Source organism: Rhinatrema bivittatum, chromosome 12 (genome assembly GCF_901001135.1).
Source record: "Rhinatrema bivittatum chromosome 12, aRhiBiv1.1, whole genome shotgun sequence".
Taxonomy (NCBI): Eukaryota; Metazoa; Chordata; class Amphibia; order Gymnophiona; family Rhinatrematidae; genus Rhinatrema; species Rhinatrema bivittatum.
The window spans coordinates 24,768,764-24,794,107 of NC_042626.1; the positions used below are offsets into that span (position 1 = coordinate 24,768,764).

Sequence of the window (25,344 nt, forward strand, 5' to 3'; positions counted from 1 at the left end):
AGATGTAACTGTTAGTCATCAAAATTTCCCTAGGTGATGCAAGAGGCCAAGAGGTGCTTTTCCCGGCATTATTCCATGGATCCGTGCACGTTTTATGGAGCTTTAGTTCTGCTCCATACCTGCTCTCTGTAGACGTTTCATTCTCTTTTCCCATTTGTCCGTGGTAGGCTTACCACACAGCTCTAAGTCATGAAAGATGAGCTGAGCCCACTCTGGTTTTGTTCCCTTTGCATCTCTGGCCTTGCAGTTTCAATTTCTTTGAGCAAAGCAGGATATAATGGAACAAAAAACATGACTGATTCAGCTCATCTCTGACATGGCGCTATCTAGTAACCTTGGTTTACGGGGCCATTGGTTACTAGGACGTTTCTCTCACTTTGGGGAATCTACTTAATGCATCTGGTCCCATGTGTTAAATGTATTGCTTCTCTAAATTTGGTTCCCATATCGCCTTTCCGTTACAAGTGCCACTTTTCACCATATGTTTGCATAAATGTGGTCCACTTGCCATTGGCTTAGTTATACACTGATCTCAGTTAGAGCATTCCCTACATAGTTCTGAGAGCCACTTTAACTATATCTAAATCTGTTTGAGTTTATATCCAGACAGAGGATGTGAATTGATAGAATTGCACTAGTTTGAATATCTTAAACAAGAGTAATGACCCCGTTAAGAATAACAGGGGTGAATAGGCATTGATGTGCATAGGGTAACTTCCCGGAGCATACCTCCCTTCCATCCCCCACCCGGGAATGCCCTTTTCTCGGCTGCAGATTGCACTCCCACTTTTTGCTGCTGGTAAGTGTATATACTATTACACCGTACACGTACTTTTACCCTCACCAGGATGGAACAATATTCAGAAGTGCATTTTATGCATGTAAGTACATGATCACCTGCAGGAAATGGGGGGAAAAATAATTGCCATTTCTCTTCAAGTGCAAGCAGGATGTCTGGTCACATGCGGGGTGACATCAGGTGGAGCCTGGCACAGAACTTTGACTTTAAAGCTTCTAGAAGCTTTGAGCATTCCCTATTGAGCATGTGCATCCATGTGGGCTGTTTTCAGTTTCATCTTTTCCTGGGAACCCATCAGTTGCAGACTTTGTCTCCATCCTGCTTGCCAGGGAATTTATTTGGCTTTCCAAGGTTGTAGGATTCATTATATATGGGGTGCTGTGGTCTTCTGTCTCTGTAGGCACCTGGCTTATGAAGGTTTTCATGTGTTTTAAATTTTCTTATTTTATTTGATGGCTGCATGGTATGTCAGCATCGGTATGTCAAAGGTTGCATCAGTTGTGGTTTTTACCACCATTTTTGGTTTTGCTTTGTTAATTTTCTGATTGATGGAGAAGGAGAAGAAAGCCAGCGGCTTTGAAAAGTACCTCCTGTGCAAATGAGTCATGGCTGTCATGGGTCACCATGAGAGATGTGTCCTTTGTTTGGGGGCTGATCATGATGTGTGGGGGTGCAGAACTGTGACCCCTAGTAGGTATTATGCCCAGCTTGATCTAATGGAAAAACCCTTTCTGTATTAAGTCAAGCCCTTCTGTATCTGCATCTGAGGCATTGACATTGAGGGACCCAGGAGCTGGTCAGATCACTGTTGATGCATCAACATTGAAGGAGCATTGATTCCTTTTTGACATTGAGCACCATATAGGATCAAAGGAAACAGGCCATTGTCTGGATTTTCCCATCTGAAGAGCGTGAAGGGTTCCATTTCTTTGGTAGCGGTATCACAGTGCTCCGATGATGTGCATTGGATGAAGGCCAAGAAACATCGGCACCCATTGATATGTAATGTTGGGAGCAGGGACATTCTGGCAACAGCCTTGAATCCCCTCGAGTGTTCTTGCAGGAAGGAAAGTTAATCTTCCATGTATTCTTGAATATCATAAGTTTCCAAGGGTCCAGGTGTCAGTTTCCAATAGACCCCTTGTGTCCCAGAAAGATGTTGCTTTTTCTCCTGCTTCTCAGGCTATTTTTGAGGAGGAGCTGGATTGGAAAATCCAGGAGGCTCTGAATCTTAAGAATCAGAGTATCAGTTTACTGGCATCAACTGAATCTGTGTCTTTGCAAAGCCAGTGTCCAGTCCCTGCTGGAATCACTTTTGATGACCAATGGAAGAACCCTGGAGGGGAATTGACATTGAGAACCTCTGCACCAATTTTAATCTCCAGCCAGTTGAAGGAGGAAACTTCACCAAGGTGTGGGACATTTTCAGGGTCTAGATCCCAACAGACAAGTGCTGCCCTCTCTGAGGTCTTGTCTGCTAGCTGGGTGAAGTCCAGGTCCATGCCCCTGACCTACCAATTGGGCTATGGCTGTGCATCTGAGAACTTTTCCAACCAAGAGGGGTCTACAAATCTCCCTTCTGACCCTTTTCCTCCACAGAAAAGGAGATCTCCTGTGGAGGACCTTTTCTTTATCGATCTTACTAATTCCTCATCGCTCTATGGATATTTTGTGAAATTATTTGCCGCAAGCTTTAATGGGACCGGGTTTTGACTGGACTGGGGAGAGCATAGCCAGGATCCCAGTATCCGTGCTAGAGGGGGGCTGAGGTTTTACATAAACTGTTAGCCCAGAGTAACCGCGGATACTTGGATCTTGAGCATAATTGGAAAAGGATACAGATGAAGATTATTGAATACTGTAGAAATTGTCTTCTGAAGACTGCTTAGTCACTTCCTCAACATCAGGAGCTGCTACTAAAAGAGCTCTCCTCCCTCTTAGAGGCCAATGCATTGAACTTGTTCTACCAGGGTAAAAGGGTTGGGATTTTAGTCCAAGTATTTCCTGATCCTAAAGCAAATAAGGGAACTTCATCCCATCCTAGACCTCAAGGCTTTGAACAAGTACCTGGTATGGATAAAGTTCAAGATAAGTTTCCCTAGGTACCATGATTCCCTTTTTAGAAAAAGAAGACTGGCTATACTCTCTAGATCTGAAGGATGATTACATTCACATTGAGATACATCCTGTAAGCTAGAAAGATCTCAGATTCATAATAAGCACCACCTCAAATATAGTTTGGCTTAGCAAAATGTACCTCAAATTTTTACCAAATGTCTTGTGGTATGAGCTGTTTATCTATGCAGATTGGAAGTGCATATGTTTCTTTACCTGAACAGTTGGCTGACCAAAAGCACTTTTCAAGGTGCTATAGAATCGATGAGAAAAACCACCTGGAGTTACTACTGTTCATAAACTACCCCAAATCCCATGTGAGCTCATCAACTCAACTGCTAGTTATGACTTGGGCAAGAGCCTTCTTACCATAGGAGAAGGTTATCACATTTATATCCACTGTGAGAGGATAAAATTGAGTTAGCGGCTGTCGGCATGGGACATGTTGAGCATGTTGGGCCTAATGTCGTCAATCCATGTTGTTCCCCTGGCATGATTTCATATGAGCCCAGTGGACTCTGAGATCATAGTTGGGAGCAAGCTATTCATGATTTCAGAGATAACATCTGCGTCACCCAGCTTGTTAAGACTCTGTCCTGGTAGCTGATTCAGTCCAGTTTGGCCAAGGGAATACCATTCCAGATACCTCCAGTGCAAATTGTCGAAGCCATGGGTGCATCCAGCCTGGGCTGGGGAGCTCACCTAGAGCGACTCTGGTATGCTCAGGAAAAGTATCATCAGATAAATTTCCTGGAGCTAAGGGCTTTCAGAGTTCGGGTGGCCAAGAAAACTGACCTCGTCCAAACAGAGAAGTGGCAGTGGGATCATACTTCTTGTGTCAGGAGACTATCCTGATGTGGGATTTGGGCCATTTGTCAAATATCTGGCAGGCAAGGAGATTATTCTGGAGGATAGACCAAGTTGAGTCCTGGAACCCCATGAATGATCTCAGAGCTGGGAGGGGGAAGCAAACCAGATATTTCACAAGTGGGACACATCTGTGGTGGATCTGTTTTGTCTCTCCTTTCAATTGAAAGATCTGTTTCTGAAAAGGTACTGAAGACAAGGTAGCCTCTGACACCTTCTCATAGAACTTAGGGAAAAGCATGTTGGAGTCAAATAAGAATGTATATATCTAATTTCTTTATAGCTCAGTGTATCTAGGGCATAGCCCCCAGTTTCCTGGGGCAGACTTTTCAAAATTCTGTGGAAATCGTAGCAAATTTGCATAATTTTGCATAAGGTTTATCATCTCACTAGGCAAAAAAAAAAATCAATGTTGTATTGAAAATCTTTTACGTTGTTTTTAAACACTTAAGCTATATACAAATACAAAATATGCCATGTAGGATATGTTTATCAAATAAAGACATAAAGGGTATAAACTTAACCGTGAGATGTCATTTTTGTTTTGGATCGAAATATAATGCAACCATCCTTTTATATATTCTCTTGAGAGAGTCCTACTCATCTTTATGAATATATGAGCTTGAGTATGCCAAAATTGCACTCGGCATCAGCAGAGTTTGTCATGCTGCTAATTGAAATTAATGCCATCTCTGCCAGCTGTGGGACAGGAGCAGCTGCAGCCTTCTAAAATACATCCAGGTCTTTGTCAATTGGTGTATGGTTGGGCCATGTATGCAGATGCAGGTACCTTTTGTATAAAGATGAAATTCTTGTAAAGTGACAGGAGTTATATAAAAATCACTTTGGTTTGACATTTAAAAAAAAAAAAGAAAAAGAAAAAGATCTTTAAGGGATCAAATAATGGCTGGATTGGTTTGGCCACTCCAACCCTCACCTCAGTTCTTCCTGTTACGTTTAGGACAGGAGAGGAGGGGAACACAGCTGAAGGGGAGGAGGCACTGGATTAGGGAGCAGAGTGGCTTGGGTCTTGTCTGGTCCGGTCTGAGCTACACCCCCTCTCCTCCCTTCTTGTTCCCTGGAAACTGCTTAGGAGGGGTGGGGCTGGAGCATGAAGCAGAGAGATTAGTTGCATCGGCTTCCTTCCCATGGTTGGGTTAGCATGGAGGAGCTTCAGGTTTATTGACTGTGCAGCAGGTTGTACATTTTGGCAGCTGGCTCATTAGGTGGCCTCTCCTGCAGCTGCAGAATGGGGGGGGAGAGACCGGGGACAGTACTCTAGCACCAGTGCAGTAAAGATCAGAAAGGATGTCCTTTTGGCTTGTATTGAGTTGTGCGAAAGACCATAACAGCTGTATTGGTCCTGAAGAAAACTAGGTTCTTTGCAGGCTGCAGTACACTTTATTGGACCCCAGTGCAAGAATTATTTAAAGATAGTGCACATGGGCTTTCGAGATCATATGGGTCCCTTCTTCAGACATGTCTTAGATAGTTGAAGTAGGGTTTTTTTTTTTCTCCTCTGCAAAACATGAGTGATGAGGCCTGGCTTCAATGCTCAAGCATCATGTTACCAGAGGGAGCTCTGAACAGATGTGCTGATCTTTGCATGCATTGGGATCAGTCCATATTATGCTGATGGGACCCCCTTCTGTCTGGTGCACTTTGCCCTTTTAAAGCTTCCTGAATTGCTCTGTAAACATGGCAGTCAGAGCAGCTGCAACTGTTTGGCCTTGGACATCTGCCAGTTTGAAACATATTCCTTAAACCATGATGTATGTATGTGGAGAGGAAGTAGAAAGCACTCTACGGAGGGGTACCCCCTCCACCCCATATTCATTTTGTCTAGCTTCAGCATGTTAGCACTGGTATGTTCGTCTCAAAGTGTTTTCTTTGGGTGCATTGATCTCATTCCAGTGAGATGGGCTGGTACTGATGATCTGCCACCCTACTACCCTAAAATCCTTACACTCCATCCACAATTTTGATTCTTTACATCACCGTCCGTCCTTTCCCAGGCCTTCCTCTTCTGATAAAAACAAGTAAGCCCAAACTATCTGGGATGCCTTCAGCAGCCTGGCTTATAATTCAATGTTCTCTCTCTAAGCAGACTGGGATATGTAGTCTTGCACTTGGCATTGACAAATGCAGGACCTGAAATCTAGCTAGAGGAGAAAGTTCAAATCAAACTGTGGGACAGGGTGTGACTGGTTGGCAGGCTGTGCCTCAGTAATACAAAGTGTGTCTGGGCACCTCATGTAAATCCACTTGTTTTTATGCTTCGAGGAGCATGAAACCAGCTTGCAGTAGCTATCTGCCTGTATAAGATTCACTAAATGCAATTGGTCTCCTTTTGCCCCCTTCTTCCCCAGTCAGGCACGAGCTGCTCATGTTTACCTGAGGTAGGAAACTCCACATGCTCTTTCATGATGTCAGTATTGGAAAATCCATCTTGCATCATCACTCATACTTCGCGGGAGACTGTTTTGATATTTTGCATTGATGCAGGACATTCTGGATTTTTTTTTGTCTTATGGCTGGTTTTATTTTGTGGTTGTTTTGTTTTTTGGGTTTTTTGGAAGAAATAATCAATTGGATTTAGTGCTTGTGAAGAGTATTGAATTTACAGCACTGGAAATCAATGCCTTCCGTTTCTTCACAGAACAGGTAAGGTGCGGGGAAAGGCAGTACACACAGCTCCCAGATTGCCTTGCCAATTTGCCTCAGTCCTTGTGTGGTGCCACCGGCGAGGAGGAGAGGATAGATAATTCACCACTCTTTGGTCAACCCGTCAGGATGCCACTGAAGGCAGTAGTGGCGATGGTTGTGGTTCATGGACATCTGTCCGCTGGGAGCCACCTTGAAGTCCCCCATCTGACTCTTGGGTCTTTACAATTTTCCTGTGTGTCCAGTGATTATTTTATCTTGAAGCAAAGACCTACAGTGCTTCATTGTTGAATGTTTTTGGTTTGTAGAAAACATAAAACAAATGTTCTTTTTAAAGCAGATGAGAGTAGTTTATCCTAAATACATCAAGCACCTCATTATTGGGGCCAGTCAGTTTAGTATAAAGTTGTTGTTAGAAGTAGCAGCATATGGGGTGGGGGTCTTTTTACACAGTCAGCTTAGTGCTAGGAGGAGGAACCCCACCCTGCTTTTGGCTTCATTGTATAATTTGACACACACATGATAATTCTAAAGTACCGGCTCATGAGTTGAGTTGAGTAGCATTTTTTTTTTTTTTGTTTTCAGCCCATTTTAACAAACTGTACTCAGAAGTGGAATTTAAGAGAGCAGAAAGGCCTTGGCTATTTCAAATACACAACTGATTTGTAAAATATATGCAGAACTTGTATATAACTTGTCCTAAGTTGAACTGTTACACTAATTTCTTCTCGTGCATGTTCTTTCCTAATACCATGCCGGCTTTCCTAGGTTGGAGCTGGGTGAAAATACATTATCCCATATCATTTAATAGATCTTGTATTCATATAAAGACAGTTTGGTGGCTTTAGTTTGAAATTGATGACTGACTTTACTCTTTTGCTAGTATGATTTTATATTGTAAATCACTCTGAATGTTTTCATAGAAGCAGTTACGAAATGTAAATCAATAAGGGGCACCATGTACAAGTTAGAATAATCTGTCATCCATAGACAGTCTCTACCATTCTCTGCTGTTAGTTGAGGGATCTGGAGAATGGCGCCTTGATTATCAGTAGACGCTACATGATAACGCTCTTGGGTATTGTTACCTTTCCCACTGCCTGGATGAAATGGGTCAATTTAAATTCTTGAAGGAACAGCAGAGAGCTTCCTGGCACAATAGCACACTTGTGTGCGACATACAGTAGGTTGCCCCTGCACTTTGATGGCTGCAGCTGAAATCCCAGCATGCTCCAAGTTCTGGGCCTGGACCCAAAAGGAATAAATCAGTGAGGCCCCTGGATGTACATCATATGATGTAGCGCACAGGCAGGCACTTTTCTAAGTGATGTATGGCAGGTAGCGACAGCAGGGAAGCCGAGAGCATCGAGGGAAAAGAAACCCGGTTAGAGGCAGGGCGAGAGAGGGATCTGAGGTTACAAACGAAGGCCTGTGCGCCAGATGTTTTCAGCTTGGCGTCTCGAGCATTTTAAAGAGAAACTAGCCTGCTTTTATCGTTTCTATACCAGTTTGCACCCAACAGTTTATGCTTATTAGTCCTTTTCCTGCTCCCTTGCTGAGGGCAGGGAGAAAAAAATGTCCTCTAAGGGTCAGCCCTTCATTATCCTTCCCTGTCTGCAGGGGCCACCTATTAGAATAGGTCTCCTGAATCATTGCTTCTCAAACCAGTTCTTGTCCTGGAGTTATCCCCTAGCCTGTTTGATTTTCAGGATATCCACAATGAATATGCATGAGAGAGATTTGCCTGAATTGCCTCTGCTGCATGCATAATCCATCTTATGCATATTCATTGTGGAAATCCTGAACATCAGACTGCCTGGGCGGGAGGGGGGGGGTGGTATTTGTACTCTAGGACAGGCTTGAAAAACCCTGTCCTAGGTCAGTATAAAATGCTACCCGTTCAGAGTGCAGTTTTCAAAGCAATTTAGGGGGTAAAACAACAAAAAAAATGTATCTTGTTCTGCGGTCTGATCATTGTCCCTCCTGCAGGGGTAAGGGTAGGCGGTAAGTTAGGTTAAACGCGTGGCAAAACGGCAGGTTAAAAAAGCGATAGTCGGGGCGCGCGTTACTGTATGGGAGGGAATAGCTAATTCGATCGTTTACATCTCATATACATGCCGCGGGCGGAATGGGTTACCCGGTGATTTAAAGAGGCGGTGAGGATGGGTTAAAGGGGATAGTGTATCGCGGGTTGGACTAACGCGGCCGAAAAGTGAGTAGAAAGCGGGTTAGGAGCAGGGTAACTGCGGCCGCACTTTTCTGTATTGACCTGTTGGTGAGTGTAATGCAAAGTGCGGGTTCTTAGCCACGCGGAGAGGAGGCGTTCTTGGTAGCGTGTTCAGGTTGGGGGAGACAAAGGATGCGCATGGCCATGTGTTTGTAAATCTATCCGCCTGCTTTTCAAGGTAGTGCAAAGAAGCCGGACGGTTCGCGTGTGCTCTTGTACCCCCACAGCAGGTTCGCAGGTGAAAATCCTCCTGCGATTTTCCCACGGGTGTTTAAAAAAAAAAAAAAGTACCTGTGAACTTGCATCCCATGGGGGCAACGTGAAATCTGCGCCGCTCGGTGAGCCTTCCTTGTTGACGCCCATGATCCCCTGTGTATTGGTTCATATGACCAGGGCTGGATGGAGCTGGAAGAAGGCGTTGAGGAGATAGAAGGAGAAATCTGAGGGTGGGAGAGAACTGGAAGAATAAAAAAATGGGGTAGAGTTTGGAGTCCTCGCCCCGAAAATATATCACACCCAACCCTGAAAATGCGTTCTCCCCACCCTATGTATTGCCTGCATGAGAGTGACAGTCTTCTCTTCTGCTTTTGTTTTTGTTTTTTTTTTAGGTAAGTGAGCTGAATTTCTTTTGAGCACTCTGCTTATTGTTCCACTTATAAGACTGTGGGATTAGAAAGACACTGCCCGAAGAATTCGCATAGGTAACAAACCAAATTTTCTTCCTTCATTTTTCCGGTCATTCGCATGCCATACGATAAGTGCCAGATAGGCAGCCCTGGAAAATCGAAGTTCTGTCGGACAGGTACAACGCGGGCGGCGGCAGCGCAAGCTTCACACATGAGCACCCGAGCAAAGGGAGTGCATACTGGGGGGGGGGGGGAGGGACTTTATGGAGAGAGGGTTCTGGACGTTACAGAAGGAGGGCATAGAGGTTTGGGTAAGGCCCGCTGTGCTGAGCAAGGGGAGAGAGAAGGAGATGCTGGGGTGGGGTAGAGCAGGAACGCCGAGCACTGTGGCCAGGAAACATGGGGAGGATATGGAGATGTGGATGCTGAGTGGGATGCAGTGCCAGATGCTGATAGGCAGGTCTGTAAAGGGGGGGGGGGGAGGGCATGAGACTGAATGTTCACCTAGGGCACCTTGCACTGGCCCTGCACACACTTCACCACCCCAGCAGACAGGCGACGTGAGCGAAGGCAGGCATAGGCTTGTGCCGCGCCCTCACGCGTGGTCAGCGTCGGTAGATGCTTCACATGCCCATGCAGTCTGTCCCATCACAGAACAGGTACGGCGTGGGCGGTGCCAGCTGCACACGTACGTATGTGCGGGCGCGCGCATACGTATGTGCACGCGTGCTAATGTGTCTGGACCTGCTCGAGGAGGTGAGAAGGTAGTTCGGCCTCCTCTGGGCTTCAGGCTGCCAGCTTGGGAGGCTGGCTTCACTGATGCACCCACGCACCTGGCAGTCTGGAGTTTTGTACGTTTTAAGAGATAAAAGAGGAGTAAAGAGAATTCTGTGCTGCTGAATGGAAACCAGGAGCAGGTCGGCTCTTGCTCACATGGCCTGGTTACTGTTACTGGTTTCTTTGTTGTTTCTTATGCTCAACAAAAGGTGCTACAATCCCATCATTCCTCCTGCAGCTTAACTAAAATACACCATCCACAAAGATTTACTCTAATACTCTTCCAGTGCCAGTCAGCTTTGTATTCCTGTAACTAGTTTAGGTTTCTTCCACAGGCAGGCAAGCAGAAATGTGCCCACCCAGTATTTAGAAAGCTCTGGAGCATTCGGCCAGTTGGACGTGCTTCACATGCCAAGCCTAACCGGCAGCAGCCACGTTGAGGCCCCGCGGAGGAGGATTACCAGCCCCTTGGTCACCTCCGTTGACCTTCGCCCTCTGTTTGCCGTGTCTCATTGATGAAAGTTCCAGCCAGGGTTGTTGGTGGGCGCCATCCTATCCTCCTCCTCCTCGCCTGGGCTTCCTTGTGGAATCTGTGCCATCGCTCCCCATCCTTGCTGGTGCTCGGCCTGCGAATGCAAATGAGCTCCAAAGACCGACGCTCCGGGATAGCTCTGCCATTTTTCAGATTTCAAGGAGGAGGGTGATCGCGTATAGCGCGGAAAAAAAAAAGTGCTGCTTGTGCCTCCGGGTCTGAGGCGGACTTTCAGGAACGTATGTTGGGATTTATGGTCTGCTTTGCAGAGAGAGAGAGAGAGAGACAGGGAGCTAAGGCAGGGGAGTGCTTTACATATAATGGCCCTACCTCATTGCAATCAGCAGAACGAGGTTCCCTAATTATTATCATCTTTCTGAAGTGCTGTAGAAAGAACTATCTTTTAAGTTTCAGGACACTTTTCCTTAGCTGCCTACTTGGGGGAGGGAGGGCTCACACAGCCACATGTAAAATGCAAACCCCCCCCAAAAAAACAAATAGTGTTTTAATAAGCATACCCCCCCCCCCGAGTTTCTCTGGTTACAGAGTTCTTTTCATTTGTGATTGGGAGCCCAGGGGTACAGCCCCTCTTCCTTCCCACCCAACCCCCGCGACCGCTCCTCTTTGAGCCCGGTTGCCTAGCGATGGGCGCAGCCCAAATGCCTGCATCAAATGCCGCCCCCCCTTCCCCAAATCAGTGTTTGTCAGGGAAACTGTTTCTGAGTTAGTTGCCCACTGGCTCTCTGGCTCAGCTGGGCAGGTTGAGCTTAGGGATGTGCTGTCGTATTTAAAAATGAGATTAAAAAAAAAAAGCAATAACATTTTTGTGCTCAGTCCAAAACGAACTGAAAAACATGGGTCTTTTTTTTTTTTTTTAGTGTGCACTAAATACTAAAATGAAATTTAAAAAACAAATGGAAGAAAGAAACAAAAATAAGACGAAAAACCGAAATATGAGGACATATTCTAGGCTGAGCCACTCCGTACTTTTTTTTTTTTTTTTTTTTAAAGCATTTAATACTTTCTGAAAGTCCAAGTCAGGAGAATCCTGCCTGGCCCATCCTGTGCAAATGACACTGGAGCTTCTTGGTAGCTCTGCTTCGAAGTGCTGAGAGCCCTGCAGGGAGGGGTTGCCTTTTGGCACGCTCGGCAGGATCTCTGGAGCGGGGAGGAGGTGATGGCAGCCACTGAGGCCCCACAAAACATGGTGGCTGCTGCATGGCAATGTTTTAAAATAAAATGGACAGATTCTAGAAGCAAATGCAGGGAGGGGGGGGAGAAGGTGGCTGAAAGAGACACCCCTGAGAGGTCTTTCGCACCGGTGTAACAGCAAGTCATATGGTGATCTGAAAACACGTTTAGGGCACACGTTGCTGGCCTTACCGGGTTGCTCCGTGAATAGCTTGGGGGTGATTTCTGCCATGCTAGCTGGTGAAGGCATGTCATGATGCGTGCCCCATGCATACATGTTTCATGTCGACCATTTCTGACACATCCTATATTGATGCTGTTGAGAATGGTGCCTGACCATTTTTGAACGACTGGGGTAGAAGGCAAATATCTGAAGTCAAGTTTTTGTCTGTCCACTCATGATCATTCCTGCAGTTCAAAAAGAATGAGATTTGGTGAATTGGTTATTATGTCTGGGCACTCCTAATGATACAAGGGTTTTACTTTGAGGGCAGTTCTAATAGCCCTTTTGGTCCTGGAGAAAATTGGGATTCCTTTTCAAAGGACCAGCAAATAAGATATTTATCCATATTTGTTTGATATACCACAATTCCATTATTACTATCAAAACAGTTAACACGTTTGATATTAAATATATTGCAGAAAGTAGAGCACACACATTAAAAAAACAAATACATGTGCTTTGGAGACTGTGCAGGTTCCTTCTCCAGATGTGACTGTAGGGCTGAAATAAGGAGGCATTTTGTATCTGTCTAGTTTTGGGGTATAAACTCTTGCAATAGAGCTCATCGAGCTATGACCAGGAAGGCCAGCACTATAGCAGGCCATTAATAGGGGAAATATTAACATGAGGCTTGATGTGGTTAGAGCAGCGGGCTGAGAGCCAAGGAAACCAAAATTCAAATCCCGCTTCACCCACGGATGCTCCTTGTGACCTTGGGCAACTCGCGTCACCTTCCATTGTCTCAGGTACCAACTTATTGTAAGTCTTCTGGTGCTAGGGACTTGGCTACTCAACCAGGCTTGTCAGTCGCTCCCAATCCAAAGTGTAATGGATGGTAGCTAATAAAGCACCATCGTAAATACTGGCTTGCAATCGCTCTTATATCATGCAATGACTTTGTGTTTGCAAGCCCATGCCATATATGCCTTTACCTCTCATTCTTTTGAAAGCTAATAAAAAGGCCCATGCACTCATTACAACTGGTCTACTTTGACTGCATAAAACTTTGACTGTGGTTATTGCAGGCATAATGCATCTCTCTTAATTTCATGATTGTTTTCCTTTTTTTTTTTCCTCCTGCCTCTCTAACCCTGCTAATTAATGGAAATAATTGGGTTTGCTCAAAAGAGATTTCTCCCATTTCCTCCTCCCCCAGCTTGTGCTTCCTGTGCAGCCATAATCCTGTATTTGAGTCACTAAGCAATCCCCATGGTAACTGACACATGCTGAAGTGCAGGATTTTAACTCGCCTTGTTCTTCGCAGAATCATGGAAGTGATGGGTTTGGGGGGGTGGGCAGGGGGGAGAGCGAAACTTCTCCCACTGCTGCTGTTAAGGATCTCGATTAGTGCCAGGGATCGAGGCACGGTACTTGACCGGTGGGGGGGGTGGTGGGTGGGTTGTGCGCGCCTGCCTTCTTGCCGCCTCGCCCTGCCGGCGCGCTTCTTTCCTAGAGCGCTTTATAAATGGGATGGCATTAAGAGGACACTTTAATCATGTTTTCCTCTTGCAGTGCTGTAGTGCTGGAGGAGATGAGTAGATTTCTTTGTATCATAAAGTAGCACGCCATTGTAGCATAAAAAGTCCTGGCTAAAACTTAACCCTGCATTTTTCATCTGTCTTTTTTTTTATTGCTTTTTTGCGCTTCTCCTGGTTCTGGTAAACAACAATTTTCCCCTCTGGAGCTGGACTGAAAGTACACGCTATAAAAAAAAAAAAAAATCATGTTCATGGCAAAACCGTCTTGCTTTTGATGTTCAGCCTTAAGACAAACATTTGGAGAAAGTATCAATCTTTTCCCTTTTTTGGGGGGTGGGGGTGCTGTTTGTATGCATTCTGTAGCATTTTGTTCGAGAGCGGACAACCAGTTGGTATTGCAGTCGTGCTCAGATAGAAGGGGGCTCCATCTTGGGGGGGGGGGGGGTTGAAGTGCTGCTGAAGGGACCTTGGAGTTGCAAAGAGGAATTCCTTGCCAAAATGGACGAGCTTGGGGGAGAGGGGAAAGTACAACTCCAAGATACAATAAAACCAAGCACTCCTAGTCTTCAGTTGGACTTGCATCTATTACGATGCCATCGGGCGATTATGAAGTGGGCTATAGACTGGCTCAAGATTGTCTGGCACTTCTCCAGCGTCGGGGCTGCATCTCAAGCGGATTCTGGGATGACATCATCCTGTGCTTCAGTCGACTCACGATTTTGAGTTCTTCGATGGTAAGGTACAGACCCTAATATATATATTTAGGCACCATCTGTCCAAGAACAAGTGAGTACTTTCGAGTTTTAAGAAACGGAGCAACTTGCTGGCTTAACATTTTTCCAGTTGTAATACTGATGAGCCGTTGAGTATCACTTTCTCAGCTCACTGCTGTTGCGGTTTGGATCAGGTCAGCTTTGAGAGGCTGATCCAGTCTTTGGGATTTTAATCCTATGCCACTGCAGCGCTAGAGTCCTGTGGCTTTAAAAATAAGTAGAAAGAGCAGCCTTCTGTCTAGCCTCTGTTCTGATTCTAATGTATTTCTTATGGAAGAATTCCCAGTTTTTTGCATCCTTCCTGTGTGTCCTGAAAGCACTGTCAAAGTTTGAAAACTGAAATGGTCCTAGGGTGCTTGGGCCCCTCCCTCCACGAACAACCTAGCCCCATAACAAGTTTGGTTGAGCTAGGTCCAGACATTGTAAGCGGTGGGGAGGGGGGAGAGTAATACAGACAGAAACCGCAACAAATACAGACATTGGTTTGATCTGTTAACTCTCTTCATATGGAACGGAGACTGAGTAAAGGACTACAGATCCCAGAATGCAATGCTTTTTATTCTTTTGTTTTAGTTTTTTTTGTTTTTTTTTTATATTTTCTAAAGAAAACCTGGTTTGGATCAGACTGTAAAAGTGAGGTCATTCCTAGGTGGGACAGTTGTCACCAGGGTTTAATTTGTGGGGGGAACGGCCGAGAGCACAACAGAGTTTCCCCCCCCCCCCCCCTTCCAGTCCCTCCTCTTCAGGCAGCCTGCAGGGAAGAAGAGAGGAGAGAGTGAGCCTGCAGCAGGCAGAGCAGAGAACAGGAAGCCAACCCCTTCCCTCCTATCTTCCCCCCCCCCCCCCCCGCGAAGGGGTGAAACTGAAGCATATGTTGGAGAGCAAACAGACACAATAAAGGGTTGAATGAACTCTGGTAACTTATGAGCCATAATGCCACTGGCGGAGGCTTCAGCCATGGCCTTGATGAGCCCCGCAGCAGACAAGTTTCAAGCTTGTGCTAATTCAACACCTTTTTGGGTGTTACCCAGGGCTTAATTTGTGGTGGAACAAGCGAGAATGGTGTTCTGCCACCACTTTTCTGGCGGTGAACGAGTTCTGGCGCTTCCCCAGAAACAGAGCGGAGCTGATGGCACAAATCAGTTCCAGCTCACTGCAGAAACGGAGCGGGGCCAGTACTTGCATGGATAATTTCTGCTCCCCCCTCCCTCCCTCCCCCGTACCAGCTCCACTCCCTTCCACTCTGCTCTCATTCCCACCGCTCCACACTTCCACTTCCCATTTGTCTACAGATTAAGCCTTGGTTGTCCTTTCTTTCCTGCTGAGGATTTTTCATGCTTGTGTTTTTTCTTTTCCCGCCTCCTTTCCAGCCAACCTGTTTTTTTTTTTTCTTTTCTATTTATCACCAGCAGAAGGCCAAGCACCACCGTGCCTCGGTGCATGCGTGTACGAACGTTTGCACGTGCACGTTTCCTTTTTCTCTTTTCTCTCTCTCACTTCATCCCCCGCCTGCACGAGTACATTTTCGGAACTTTGAGTCACTGACCCGAGGTTAGCAAGAAAAATAAAATGAATAGCTCCATTGAAGGGGGGAAGAGGAGCCACCTTGTCTGTGACCTTTCTGGAGGTTGAGTTGTGATAGTGCAGCCTCTCCATGGTGGCTAATTTATGACCCTGCTCGCTGCAAATTTTATATTGGCTGATGTTTGGAAAGTCCTTGTAATGTAGTATACCTTTTATTTTTTATAATAAAAGTAGATTTATGGGCATAGGGACTGTGTGCCTACGCTATGAAGCGTCCTTGCAGATGAGAGAGAGGCAGCCTGCTTCTCCTAGGTACCAGCTTACCCGCATCGCCATACTGTTGGTCTTATTTCTTGCTCTCCTATCAGCTTAATGTTTTTTTTTTTTTGTTGTTGACACACCTTTTCAGGTGAATCCTTGAATGAATTAGGCCCACTCAAAAGCCCCCTGCGGTCTGTGATGGATGGATCTGGGCAGACGCTGTGAGTGCTGGTGTCACGCCAGCCCTCCTCCTTTCTCTCCACGAACCCTCTGAGCTCTTCCACCCTCTTCCCGCTGCCCCCAGTCCTCCGCTCTAGCGACATTATCCTCGGATTGCTGTGTGAGCACAGGGACTAATCCTACACTCCCAAACCCCCCCCCCCCCCCCCCCCCCCGCACAGAAGCCCAGAGGGTGGCAGGGCCTGTGAATGCAGACAAGGCCCCCGACACTCACTGCGATCCAGGAATTGTATTGCAGGAGCAGAGGTCTGAGGGGGGTTAGTTTGAAAGGCCTGGGTCAGGATTGACGGGAGGAGCAGGAATTTTGTTTTCTCATCCCCACCCCCCCCCCCCCCTTTGAAACTTTGCCACCCGAGATAATATCGACCTTTTTAGGCCTGTGCGTGTGGTAGCGGATGTTTCAGTAAACTGGTGCAAGCTAATGAGGTTACGTGAACAGCAGCTGAACTGCTCTGTTTAATGTGCCCTGGTGGGACTCTCTCTGCAGCAGAATTTAGTTTAGTAACACAGTGAGATATCATGCTGAGCCCTGCCGTACAGCTTAGCCTTTCCCTCTCATCGGGTGCAAATTTGTGGGAGATACTGATGGTTCTGTAGCATTTTCCCTCACCTTGTTGCAAGGATTCTTGCTATGTCGAAACAGCAACAATGTTGGCATCTTCAAAGTATTTAAATATAGGGGCTGGGCAGGTATAATGTTAATTTCTTCTGCACATTTTGTTAGACATTTTTAAGTTTTTTTGCTGGAGCCAGGGAATGCAGCGCCCAAGGGTGAATAATCCAGAAAAGCAATGTAGAAGACAGTGGTGGTGGTTTGTGGGGGGTGGAGAGGAGGAGGAGGAGGAAAGAGGGAGCTGTGAAATCCCTTAACTCTTGGGGCTTAAGCAGAAAAAAAGTGGAGAAGCTACTATGTTAATGTCCCTAGTGATGAGTCCCTTATGTAAAGATGAGACCTTGGAGTTCTCACCTCTGAAATGCTCAGCTTCCTGAAGCAAGTCCTGCTGTTCACGTTACATCTGGTTATTGGTTATGAATGGTGTTGCCCAGACTTTGCTTGATACCCATGAGTAACCAGCAGCAAATAAAATGACTTCAGAATCTGTATCATGGCGCAATCTCTTCCACAGCTTTGGTAAATTTCCAAAAGGTTGAGTTTTTGGGCCCGACTGCAAAATGTGCTTTTTGTTGTCATGTCTCCCCCTAGTGGTACCACATGAGAACTGCATCCTATTTGTTGGGTCTTTGGAGGCTGCCTCTGTGCCCGGCCTACATGTGCCTACAGAGGCATTATGAGTGAAGCAGGGTGGGGAAGTGAGCAGAGAGACCCTACTGGGCAGGATCGAGCAGAAGGGAGTGGCAGAGCAGTTAGAATGAAAAAGGAATAGGTTGCTGGGTTTTATTTCACTTGTTGACTGAACTGTCTAATATCTAACAGATGATCTCTGGTAGTGTTATGGGGTTAAGACATTCTCTTCAGTTGACTGTAATGATTCCCAACTTTGAATCTGAACGTTTTCTAATATGCCATGGTATAAAAAAAAAAAAGAAATAAAATACTTGTTTGCATCTGTCTCCCAAAGTCTGAGCATCTTACCCGTGTGAATTAAAGCTTGGGGTGTGTGGCGGATTTTAGGCCTAATCAATGTTTCATCTTATGAGGGAATATAATCCTGCCTGGTCTGTCATAATCCCTCATTAACCATGCTGGATCCTCTCCAGAGGAAGATTTTCCTTTTCATTCTGCCTTGTTTGGTTAAGAGACTTGCCCTGTTTGTGTATCTCCGTTGCAGTTTTTAATACTCTGGTTTCTCAGAGTACACCTAAAACAAACAGAGCAAACTCGCCCCCTCCACCAAATCCCAGGCCGGCTGGTCTAAAGTGCTTTGTTGCAGAGAAGCACAATAGCACAGCAAAGAGTTTAATTTCATTTTTTTTCCCATCATGGGAAGAACATTTCTGTGACGCTGGCCCTGACCCGCATGGGATAGCGCTTAAACGCTTTCTCTGTGCGCGTGTGGGAGACGAGCCCTTGATTGCAGGGCCTAAGAAAGCTGCGAAGAAGAGGTCGCAAGCAGGCAGAAGGTAATACGCGCGAATGCCGCCCAGAGCTTTAGCCTTAAATCCAACCCTCCAGAACTCCCAGCAGGTCCGGCTTTCAGGGTAGGCACATTTGTGAGTTAACCTCGTGAATATCCATTATGGATATTCTTACAATTGGATCTGTTGGAGGAGGGGGGGAGGGGTGTTTTTGAGGACCAAACCTGGAGACCATAAGCTTTACAGCAAACAGCAGTGAAACTTGGGGGAGCTGTGGGGGTCATTTAAAACTCCCCCCCCTGCCCATGTTTGAATGCAGGCCTCTTCAAGACAAAATGTTAGGACCCCAAACGTCATGTTAAGTCAGCCTGCACAGGTAAGCAGCCCTTTGAAATGTATGCATGCAGGTGAACAACACAGGGACGTTTCTGCATAGTGAAAAGAGAGCCCAGGGATATTAGGGGAGGTCTTCTAATGCTCCGTACGCTGCTGCAGGGATCTCTGAATCCAGTCCTTGTGTGTTCCAAACCTGCCCTCGGGTACCCTCTGCAGCGGAGACGGTGCATGTTCCTTGTGGATTATCCTGAAAACCCGACCAGCGATGGAGGTGGGGAGCGACTGGCAGATGTTTGGGAAAAACCACTGCTCTAATCTTAAGTAATAAACGTTGGGCGAGGGCCTAAATGTTGAAAATTAAAAAAAAACAAAACAACAAACGAACAAAAAAAGGCAATACCTGCCGTGAGGACAGAAGAACAACGAAAAGGGGAAAGGAAGAAATGCTTATACAGACTTCTTGAGGGCTGCGAAAGAGCCTTAAATAATACAAAACAACGCTGAAAGAAAAGGGGGACATGGAAACAGTAAGAGGAGGAAGAAAGATTCCCCTTCTGTGTATTTTTTTTGGTTGCTCTCCCTCTCTTCTCTGCCTTTGGAAACCTGACTCGCTGTTGGATGAGACTTGCCAGAATCCTCCCCCTCCCCTCGCCAAAGATTGGAGCAGAAGCTATTGAATGTGTAGGGCCTTTCATGTGGGACTCAGGAAATGACTTAAAGAGGATCGGCTTTCTGTGTGGAGAAAGGGGCCGGGTAAGTCCCCAGGTGAGAGTCAGGTTTGAATCGGAGCCAGAGCGCTGCGGGGGCAATGTGCTGAGGCAGGGAAGCTGAGAACGAGTGTAGTACAGAGGAGAACGGGACCCCAGGATGTCTCTTTAAACCTTTAGATTTAGGAAGCCCTGGAGTTAGGCTTTAGGTTAGCTAGATAGTGAGGATGGAGATTTCTTGATAGCAAATTCTAATGATGAAAAGGGGAGGTAGCAAAAATCACACTCTCTCTCTGGTCTTTAGGTTGCCACCTCAGCTCATGGTCGGCTGGGCAGGCCTGGCTGTGCCCCATTGCATACATGCATTTGTAGTTCTCGTTGTCCCATTGATTTCTGTAAGAACTACGAATCCCTGCATGCAGCGGGGGCAAAACCAGGTCTGGAGCAGCCTGTGTGGGTTTACTTGGGTGAGGTGGAAATCCCTCAAAGTAAAACTTACAGGTGCTGTTCGTGATAATCAACCGAATCTCAGCAAAACAAACTTGGGGATGCCAAGATGTAAACAAAACCGGCTTTTAAAAAATCAGTGCATGGTTTTGGGTTCTGATAAGGGTCTTGCCAGGCGACTGAAAGCTTGCTTTTTTATTGCTTTGGCAGGCTCTGCAAGAAAAGATGCAGGGCCATCATAGTGACAAGCTGTCTTGAGTTAGCCGGATTAACTTGTCCGGTTACCACGGCTGAGATATTCAGGGGCATGACCGTGCCACTTAATTTACTTGTCTGATTTAATGTTAGCCAGATGAGTTTATCCTGCTGACTTTAAGACAATCGAATGGTTGGCCTTTTCCGGTTAACTAACTTGGATAACGCTGAATATCTGCATTTATCCGGCTATGACCTAGCCGGCCAAGTGCCTCCAACCCGAAACTCCTCCACCCTTCTCGGCCGTCTTTTAAGCAGAATAAAAAGTTAGCTGGCTAAGTGGTTGCCACTGACTGCAGCCGGATATTTAAACCGTGCCATTCAGATGGCTAAACTCGGGCTTAGCTGGCTAAGTGGCGCTGAATATCGGGGCCTAAATTACTTTAAAAATATATATATATTTTATTGTGGAATAAGGTGACCGCCAAGTTTGCCTAATGAAAGCACCGGCCCATGGTCATCAAACCCCTCTGATTAAAAAAAAAAAAAAAAAAAAAACAACCCCCAAAACTTATCACCCCTGATCATCTTTTTGTGAAATGGTCATTGGATGTTGCTTTTGCCAGCTGACAGAATGAATCGGATAGAAATCCCATTAACTTGGGCTAGCCCAGTTGCTCAGTGGCTGCGCTGTACACTGCCACGTGGAAGACCTGCGGAGGACCCTGTTTCAAATCCTGGGTCAGTAGGCATGCTGCAGAGGCAGCACCTGCAGCCCAGGGGGCAGGGTGCCCCAGTCATCACTCAACAGTGACACCTACAGGCCAGACTTGAAGTCCACATTAGCCAAGATCCAGAGGGATAACTTAGTTGGGAGGGGAATATGAAATAAGGGGAAAACACCCAATTAATTGTAAATGAAGGCTCTTGGAACCATAACCCAGGCGAGGGCAGTTCCAACTGAGCTGGCAAGCCAAAGGATTAGGAAGAAGAAAGAATTGTCAGCTTCCTGTTGATGCAGAACTCTGGACTTGTGCAATCAAATTTAGTGATCTAATACCCTAAAAAAATGCAATTTTTTTTTTAAAGCTTGCACACTCTCTCTCATTAAGAGAGATATGTGTTTTTGTTTGAGATACTGTTTATTTATTTGTTTTAATCTGCTGCTGTTTGTGTTTTGAATTGTTAAATTTGCTTTAAATTGTAATCCACTTTGGTTAAATTGTGCTATAAAGGCAGAATATAAATCTTGAAAATAAAAGGAAATATACTCCCCCCCCCCCCCCCCCCCCTCAGAATGTTCCTCTGTGCACCCTCTGCCCTTCTCCCTAATGCCTGGGAACCTGGATGGTTGGATTGGTCAGGAACTAGATCCCCCGGTCGTTATTGCCCTGGTATTGCACCTACCCATTATCTCTTCTGGGTTGTAAGGTGCCCCCCTTATTATTTAGCTCAACAAGAGCGCATCTGCCCACTGGAGTCTTCTTCTATCTCTGAAGAATCTCCAGCAACAATCAAACATTCTCTGTGCCTGTTGGTTACTTTGTTACACACTGGCGCTTCTCTGCCTCTCCCTGTGGGCAGTAACCAATCATCCCCTGCTTTGCCTGCCTGGTTTTTCTGTGCAAGTCCATGCCATGGGTTAGCGAAGGTTTATTGCTCTGCCATGAGATGAGCATGGTGAATGATTATAATTACACGCCACTCAGCTATTTATTTATTTATGTTTTAAATGTAAGGTCGGTGTGCCTTCAGCGCCCTTGCACCATGCCACATTTAGGTCTCAACACGAGCTGTGGTTTTTCAAAAGGATCCCTCTCTATTCCCAATACCCATGGTACTTCCATGATTAAAAAATATGGGGGGGGGGGGAAGGAGCCCAGCCTGCTGTAAACGGGTTTGGTTTGGTAGGAACCAGAATTTAAAAGGAAGAAAGGATCAAGGATCGCTCTTTCTTCAGCTCTGTTCGTTCATTTTCATTTCCTTCGATGTATATGTCTAATGATGTTCCATTACTAGCCTCGCACAGAGAGGTTAATAGTTCCTACACAGTGCAATGTGCATTGATTTCCCATACCAGCTTTCCCAGACGCTCATCAATTCATAAGTCCTGTGGCTGCGACTTTGGGTGATCGTCAGTTGTGGTGGCGGTGGCATTTTCCCCCTGCCATTCTATCGTTAACGCCGATTCAGTCTGAAATGCCGAATGACACATTAGCCCATTCTTGCATGGCCTTTGTGTCAGCTGAAAATTCTCAGTGAACTGAACTGGCAGGAGAATTCTCTAATTATTAACTCTTTCCTCAGGAGAGGGGATGGGGTGGCAGGCCAGAATGGTGGGCAGCTAGCCGGATGATTCAGAGCCAGCGGTGCAAAAAGCATCCAGGAAGTGCTGTGCGAATCCCTCGTTTTTTTGTGTTTTTCCTCCCCTCTGCATCCTTTGAATAATAGGAAGGTGATTTTTTTTTTCCTTGCTGTCTGCTGAATCTTTCCTAAAATCAAAATCCCAGTGCACTTTGTAATAACTTTGGAGAGAAATCCATGCATGCCCTGGACAAATAATAAAAGAGGGGTAAGACTCCTCCCCCTTTTAATTATTCAGAAAAAGGCTCACGGACCCCGCTAGAAAGGCATGGTGAAGATCAGCTGCTAGTTTTGTTGTCTGATCTGGGGGGGGGGGGGGAGAGAGGAGCAACAATTTCACACTCAAGCTGGGCAAACTGAAGCCGCTGGAAAATAAGCTGCCATGTGTGCAAGGTCACAGAAAGTCGGTACAAGTTGCCTTCCGACGTCCAAGGGCACACGGGGGCTCACAGTTCTCTTCAGTGACCGCCAGACCCACAGATCTTCCCCGGCATCGGACTGCCCGGAAGGGTGGTCTCCATGCATTTCACCAGAAGGGGGAGTCTGACCTGTGCCGCTGAGGTTTTGCTCGTCCTAAACAGCAGCCACTGGCATATGGAGGTGGGCGCTGTCTTGGGGATGCCTGGTTGCCGTTCATGGTTTTGCATTTAATTAAAGTAGAAGCAGGTGGAATTGGATTCACGTTCCTGAGAAGCGTTTGCGCCTGACCAAGTGCCTCTTCCCCCCCCCCCCATGAGTGAGCTACATTAAAAAAAAAAACCAACCCTCACACGCGTTCCTTCTGCTGCAATAACTCCCAAGGTTTCGTGGATGGCGATGGGACAGTGCTGACTTTCTTTCAATGCTTCTGGCAAGGAGGGACACCATAATTTGGCTCAAATATGACCCAGGCTGGTGGAAGAAGATGGGGAGAGGAGGGCAGGATGGGTGATAGTTCCTTTCACAGGGCTCTCGTTCCTCTGTTAGGCCATGAGGGTCCGTTTGTGCCAGCATGGGAACTTGTACAAAGACTGCGTTTTACTCCAAGACTTGCAGGGCTGCTAGGCCTCCGCACCACAGAGCTCAGAATGATCCCCCCCCCCCCGTGATCAATGTTGGTTACAACAGCAGGAGAAGGATGGATCGATACTTTTTTTTTTTTTTTTTACTAACTTGCATAAAAGATTTAGCTGCAGCACACACCACAAGCAGCTTTGATAATGCTCCAGACCTGCCCAAGAAGACTTTCAAAGCCCATTACCCCAGCCGAACATCTTTCTCCTATCTAGTTAAAAAGTACATGCGCACTTCTGTAGTGCGCAAGCTATTAGTTGGGTTTAAAAAGAGATGCTCTGGGAGGGGGGGCTAGGCTGTGGGAGGAAAAAAAAAGGCACGTGCAGGGAGGGAGGGGGGAGTTCAATAGTCTCCGTGCTATTTTTACCCTCGATCAGCTGTATAAATAGCAGTGCCAAATACCTGCATAGTTTCTCCTTGCAAAGCGTGTAAGTATAATAAAGAGGAAAGTTACACCGCAGCTGCATTGCCAGTTTGCACATTGAGGTCCACCCCTCTCTCCTTGTACTCTTAAGCTCTGCCCACTCTCCAGCGCTGTTCCCCTCTCTGTGTTGCCCAATCAACTCTGTACTGCCACATATGGAAATTGAGCTCCACCTCCTTCTGTACTCTCCAGCTCCATAAATAAATTGTATTGTCCAATCCACTTTGTAGTGCCACATCTGGACATTGAGCTCTACCCCCCTCTGGCCGTTCTCTCTCTCTCTCTCTCATCCCTTCTGTACTCTCTGCTACCACACATCTCAGTTGTACACTTCCTACACATTACTGTATTTCCCTATCATTGGATGGACTTTTACTGCTAGTTAGCTACAAAATACGTGTCGTGAAAATAACTATATTTTGCAGCTATGCGGGCTCTTTCAAAATTGACCTCTTAATGTGTTAACTTGTTCAGTCAGAAGCAAATCGGCCTATCCACAGCTTTATGTAATAATTATGTCCAAAGACCTGAGCGCAGGCTGAGTGCTTAGGATGAAGAAACGATGGCTACATGAACTTCTGTTCTATGTTTTGTTACAGGAAGGCCAAATTACTTGCCAATAGGGATGCGAATTATTTTTCTGACGATTTGAAATATCGGAACGATATTTCAAAATTCGTCAGATATTGGAGGCCCCCCCCCCCGAAACAGATAGGAAACCCCACGAATGGTTCATATGGTTTTCGTATCTGTTTGGGGGGAAGGGAGAAAGGGAACACATCCAACTCCCCCCCCCCCCCCCCCAAAACCCACCCTGACCCTTTATATCTAATTGGTTAGCATCCCCCAACCTTCCCGACCCCCCCCCCCCCAAAAACATTTTTAAAGTACCTGGTGGTCCAGCGGGGATCCCGGGAGTGATCTCCCGCTCTCAGGGCGTCGACTGCCAGTAAACAAAATGGCGCCGATGGCCCTTTGCCCTTACCATGTGACAGGTATCCGTGCCATTGGCGGCCCCGTCACATGGTAGGAGCAATGGACGGCCGGGACCCCCACGGACCACAAGTACTTTAAAAATGTTTTTTTGGGGGTCGGGAGGGTGGCGGATGCTAAACAATTAGATATAAAGGTCGGGTGCGGTTTTTTTTTTTTTAAATCGGCTCAGGTGCAGCCGATATTAAAGCAAAAACGATCGGAGCCCCAACAAAAAATTTCCAATAGCCTCCGAATCCGAAATCGAACTGATAAACTGTTCCGATTTGCATCCCTACTTGCTAACAGGGATATGTTGAGTCTGCTGGGTCTTGAAGTTGCACAGATCTGTTCTGCACTGCCACCCCTGGGGATAGAAGCAAAAATGGAGGCATGCCTAAAATTTGGATAAATGTATATACATGTATGTGTTGGGGGGGGGTCTCTGGCTTTACAGAACAGCTGGACAGAAGGGGTCTTCTGCATGAAACTGAGGACCCAGCATCAGTAGG

At 46.3% G+C, this 25,344-nt stretch overlaps 1 protein-coding gene across 7 annotated transcripts in view; it reads left to right on the forward strand.

The window, feature by feature from the left end:
• Positions 1-25,344, forward strand: part of CADM1 (cell adhesion molecule 1) — a 564,860-nt gene that overhangs the window by 228,444 nt on the left and 311,072 nt on the right. Inside the window, exon 1 of one of the 7 annotated variants that reach the window (XM_029572375.1) lies at positions 9,302-9,373. The exons of the other annotated variants lie outside the window; for them this stretch is intronic. The gene's annotated coding sequence lies outside the window, so the exon portion shown is untranslated. Of the gene's footprint in view, positions 1-9,301; positions 9,374-25,344 lie in introns of those variants that run through there. 7 annotated transcript variants of the gene reach the window in all.